This window comes from Pteropus alecto, unplaced genomic scaffold, assembly GCF_000325575.1.
Source record: "Pteropus alecto unplaced genomic scaffold, ASM32557v1 scaffold134, whole genome shotgun sequence".
Lineage (NCBI taxonomy): Eukaryota > Metazoa > Chordata > Mammalia > Chiroptera > Pteropodidae > Pteropus > Pteropus alecto.
In genome coordinates, this window is record NW_006436283.1 from 10,491,653 (window position 1) to 10,497,767 (window position 6,115).

Genomic DNA, 6,115 nt, shown 5'->3' on the forward strand with positions numbered 1-6,115 from the left:
GCTGCATGATTGGTCAGTGGTGCCATGTGTGGGGCCATCTCGTGGCGCCCCATCCTAGCCACGTGCCCAGAGGTATAGTCACTCAGTCAATATTCAGCCCCAGCCTGGGCCCGTGACCACCCTCACACAGCCTTCCAACATGAGCTCTGCATGCTCTGGGCCTCATGTCCACCGTGCATCCCCTCGGTGGACCTGGCCCCAGGCCAGCTTGCCTGTGTCCTAGAGGTTTGTTCACCACAGCCCTCCCAACAAATACACTCCCTACTCACCGGCCCCGCAATCTCCAGGCTTTCCTTCAGCCTGGTGGCTCTTAGGAGGGTCCGAGGCCGAGACTTGCGGGATAACCAGACCTGCATCTGGACACTGCTGCCCTGGAGCATCCCTCGCGGAGAGTACCTTGTGAACACTTTAGGGGCTACGAAGGAAGAACAGGCAAAGAAAACGAGATTACTGGAGGATGTTCACAGAAGGGTGTGGCCATTATTTGGACAGATATCGGCGTTCGAGGAGTCTGAAAACATTAAGGACTGAACTGCCTAATGTCTTTCTCACACCCCAGAGGCGAATGAGGTTGGGTTAAGATGGAAAACAAGCATTACTTTTTTTTTTTTTTTTTTGCATTTAGAAAAGTATCTTAGGTCTGAAAAAACTCCCTGCAATTTTTGAAGATTCTGAAATTAAATAAAAAGCCTTCTTGTTTACCAATTTTGTGTAGAATAGCAAAATCTAGTGGAAAATGTAATTTTGCTGCCCCCAAAAAGTCTCAATCACCTCAGGGCAGTCTCCGTGTCTGCATTGCTACGTTGCAGTGTTCTCTGGTCTTCTATGACATTTCTGGGAAAACTATATATTTTTAAATATACAGGCAGAAACAACATTTACATTGTAAAAGCACTCACCTAAATGAAATTCAGTTTTCCACTGTTTTTTATCTAATTTCACAACAGGATTCCTTCTGCAGTCTCTGCAATTCACTCAGTGTGATGCCAAATCTAACATAAGCACAGCTTGAAGCATCTTTTCAATTTGCCATAAAGAAAATAAAAGATTCATTCATTTGTTACCTAGTTACTTTCAAGCTTTCAGAGGGAAGTCATATTCTTTCCAAGGTGCTTTTTCAAACCCATCCCACTGGAAGTAAAAACCAACAGTTCTTCATTATTTCAGTGACAAATCATGAAGACTAGGGAAAAGAAAAGGTGTAAAATGTTTTTAAGAAAGTTTAGTTTTTCAAAAGCATATTTGAACGTGTTTATAGCTAAAGAATGATCAGTAATCCAGATCATTTGCACTGAGAATCAAGGATGCAAAACCCATACGTGCAGTTGCAGAAATTTGATCATTCAGTGAAGAGGTTTAAAATAGATAACCCCATTGCTGGAAGAACATGAAATGAATTTGACAAATGATGTCTAAATGAACATGAGCAGAAAAGTGGAAAATGAAAAAAAAAGGATCAAAGGAAAAAATGCAACAAAGTCAAGTTCATCTGAGAGAAAAATAATTGCAGCGGAAAAAATACAATTGAAAGTTACAAAGTAAAAAAACATTATGAAGGTAAATTTCTTAAAATATTTTCTCTAAGTGAAAGTAGAGATGAGATAATGTCCCTTTCTACTTTAAAGAACTAGAAGATCGACACTTTTCCATTAAAATATATATATATCTATACATACATACATACATACATACACGCATAACAGTTGTTCAAACAAAATATTGTTAGGATATGCAAGTAGGTGTTTTATTGTTACTTTTGTTATACATATTCAGCTGGGTTGCCAGCTTTGAGCCTGAGCTTAGGACTCAAGCCTGTATGTCCTGTTTAGAGGACTGGTGGGTGCTCACTTATAGTGTCCTTACATGAGACACAAGGAGCCTCCTAGAAAGTAACTCATCCTAAGACATTATAAGGAGATCTGGTTCAATGACAGTATAGAAACATTGAAGGAAAGGTGATTCTACACAAAGCACAGTGATGGATTGATCCCCACTGAGGAGCTTCCTTTGAAAATTTTAAAAAGCTACAACTCTCCCCGCTTACTCCACAGCCACCAACTGCCCACATGACCACAATGTGCATACAAATCAGAATTCCCAAATGTCTGAAGTCCATCCACAGAGCCTAAGTTAGGAACTCCTGCTCTGTGAGTTTCATATCTGTTTAAATATTGAGAACAGAAGTCATGAGCAGCATTTGGGGCCATAATTTCCCAAGGCAGCAAAGTCAGTACAGACATCATTGCTCTTAACACTAGGCTCCAGCAGCCTCTGGGGCAGGGCAGGCATTAGTGAAAGGCAGCAGCAGCTGAGATGCCTTCATCAAGTATCAGAGGCAAGAAATGAGAATAATAACATCCTCACAGCTACAAATGGTTGGAGAAAAGCAAATGATGCACACTATATAATAATTAAGTAATATACAGAGTACACATGAGACCCATGCTGGGGACCTCTAGCTATATTTAGGAAGTAACTGCTGAAATCAGAGTCCATTCAAAGACCTCAAGGGTGAAGCCAGATAAATACTCTTTTGTAGCTGTTGCAATACAGCCCCAAGCTTGCATGACCTGACAAATACAGTTTCACATTAATGTTTTATGGTCACACTTTTATGACAACCAATTAATATGACTTCTACATCTAGTTATTTTGTAATGAATAATAATTTGTCAGCTCAATATACATTCACTGAACACCTAGTATGTGTAGATATCTTAAGGGGATGTTCCCTCTACTGGTAAGGCTCTGACACCCTGCTCTTCACCTCATCTGAAATGTCACTTCCTTAGAGAGTCCTTCACTAATTCTCAAAACACCCATTATTCTTTTTCAAAGCCCCTTGTTCTTTTCCTTCATTGTATTTATCAAAATTTTTAATCGAATGTTAACTAATATCAACTATCTTTTTTTCAATGTCCATAAACTCCATAAGGACAGGGACCAGATTCGTTGAGTTCACCATTGTAGACCAGGCACCTTGCAGAATGTCCAGCATGTAGAGACAATCCACAAATGCTTATTGAATTAAAGTACGAATGCAGGTTGGTCTATTGTGCTTTTCTCTGCACTATTGTGGAGAATATGGCCAACCCACAGCCCCTTGATTTGCAAATCTTCCATTCAAGAGACCTGGAAGACCGACTTTTCTGAACCCAAATTTCTTTCTACAAGAGTGAATTTAATTGGTCTAATTTGATTATAAAGTCAGTTATGAAAATATATACTGGAAATATATACTGAGTGTAGTTTTATTTTATATTTTTAAAAGGTATTAAGGTTTAAATTTTATTTCCATTGAAAATATTATTTCCTATCAGCTACAAATGACTTAAATGAAAGTAAGTTTCCTTTCAAAAACAAATAACATTTTGTCTCAACTTTTAAAAATTAGTTAAATGGTAACATAATTGATAATGATAGTATCAACATGACCCTAAAAAATAAATTCTTTTTTCTTTCATGTGGGAAGCTAATTATGCTATACTTCTCATGTTGAAAGGGATCTGTTTATTTTCAAAATATAAACTTAAAATTAAGAATTAGTTTAGATAATACTGAACAATGTGAATTCAATTATTCTCTATGAGAAAATGTGATCTTTTGCTAATTATAAAGATAATAATTATTCATATGTAATTTGAACTAGGCCTGCACTTTGTTATAAGTATTAAATCTGATGATCTCTATATTTTAAACTCCTGCTCTATAAAAGTCTAGTAACTATAGCAGATCTACCTCCATTTTGTTTAAGCCACTGTTATTCGAGTTTTCTGTTTTACAAAGTCAAATGTAAATCTGATACAGTAACTTTTCTTAACTTTACATTATATACATATAAAACTTAAATATTTCCGAAAATCATTCTTTGCCTACTTTAATTGCCATGAAGATAGATACCAAGAATATAAGTCTGTACTAATAAATACAGAAAGTGAGTTACAAAATACTTTATAAACCATTAACCATTTTATGTACTTGCCATACACATAGAGAAAGGAAAACAACTTGTAAGAATATAAATCAAATATGGACAATGATTGTCTACGTGAAGGAATTAAAGATGGTTTAAGTCCTGTCAGTTTTACTTCCTAAATATCCTTGAATCTCTCCAAAAATAGCACTAGTTTGGAAAACAATGACTTAGACGCAAAATTATGAAATTCACTGTATTTTTCTCCTCTAAAACATTGTAGAGTTAAGGTTTGAACAGCTTCAGTGTGACTTCACCCAGTAATTTGAAGGGTTGTGAACAATACACAAAAATGTAAGACAAGACTCAAGAACAAATATTAGTGACTTTGAATCACTGGTGGGTTATCAGTCAATTTTTTCTACTTACTATCAAAAATAATCAAGAGTCAATGATAAAGAGAAATGAAATTTTTCTTCCTAGACAAATTCTTGAATTGTGTTTTTTTCCCAGATTATAAAAGCTTTAATGCTATTATAGGGAAATTGGAAAACACTGAAAGGTTTAAAGAAGAAAATAAAAATTATGTGTAATCCTACCATTTTGGAATAACCACTATTAGCAATTGTACATGTTTTCTCAAGTCATATATATAATAAAAATAATAAGATATAATATATAAATATATATTTATTAATAACATAAGTATGCATTTATATATAATAAAGTTATATATAAATCATCTTAATGTCTACTTATTAGCCTAGCACATGAATGTAACAAATTTGCTTGATTATTTTCCTGTGATTGGATATTTAAGTTATTAGTAATTTTTGGCTCTTCAAAATAATATTAAAATAAATACCTTTTAATATATGTATCTTGATTGAAGTTTTAGCTATCTCCATAAAAGGTATTCCTATAGGCAAAAAAAAAAAAAGGCTTTTGATCAGTACTGTCAAATTGCTTTCTAGAAGTGTTTTGCAAATTTGCAATTCCAGTCAACAATCCCTGAAAGTGGCTTTCTCACATCAACAATTTTTCTAATCTATGCTAATTTATGTATGAAAATAGTACCTTTTTTAAAATTTGCATTTTACACTATTAGAAAAGTTGAAATATTAAATATATTCTACGCCTTTTATTCTTCTACAAAGTATCTCTTTAGTCCTTTGTCTATTTTCTGGAATTTGACATGATATACATACTTTCCACATTTTATTTATTTTTCAAAACTAGCAATGGTTCTGTACACAGTACTTATACATAAGCTGATTTTCTAAATAATCAAATTTCAGTCAGTGGTTCACCATTTGCATTTTTAAGATACTCTTTATCATTGGAATGAAATACATGAATGACTTAGCAATCTAAATGGAAAGCAATTTGCAATTTATAAATACCAAGAATGATCATTATTATGTAAACACATTAGAGATAATATCAGAATAATCCTGTAGCCAGTAAATCCCTTAAATTGGATAGGAAATGATTCTGAACTTCTATTTACAGGTCACAAAAATATGAACTATATTGCATAGTAGATGTAGTTAGTATAAAAAGAGTAGAAACTGAGAATTGCGAGGCATACTTTATTTTCTTCATGACTAAATAATAAAAAAAATAAGATTGCCTTTAGCACAAGGGTTCTGGATTCATTCCGTATGCCAGAACCAAGCCACATTCACCTTTTCATCCTTCTCTGTCCTGCCTTCTTGGGTAATCCATGCTCAAGGTTATTAACAGAGATAAATTGACTATTCTTCCTTCCTCTCCTTCTTCAATAACATACATATTGCCCTAGCCAATATCCATACAAACTAGCAACCACTTAATAGGGCACTTCATAGCCGCACCTATACAAATATCTCTCCACCAGCCTGTTTCATCACTCCTTGCTAGGCTGTAAAATTCCAACTTTAGAGTCCAGCTATTTTCAGGAAGCCACTGGGAAAATTCATAGTTTAACTAGCAGTCTAAGAATGATAGAAAAGACAGTTTTGACATTTGGACATCTGGTCCTGTCACTTTGAGATCCAGGTAAATCAATATACATAATTTCTCTGAGCTTTGGTTTCTTTATCTTCCTTATGGCATGATTGGAAAGATAGTATGTATTAAGGAAGGTAAGATATGTAGGCATTTTTACCCAGTGCTTGACACAAGGAAACTTCTCTATCAAGTCATCTTTTCGTTCTCAAC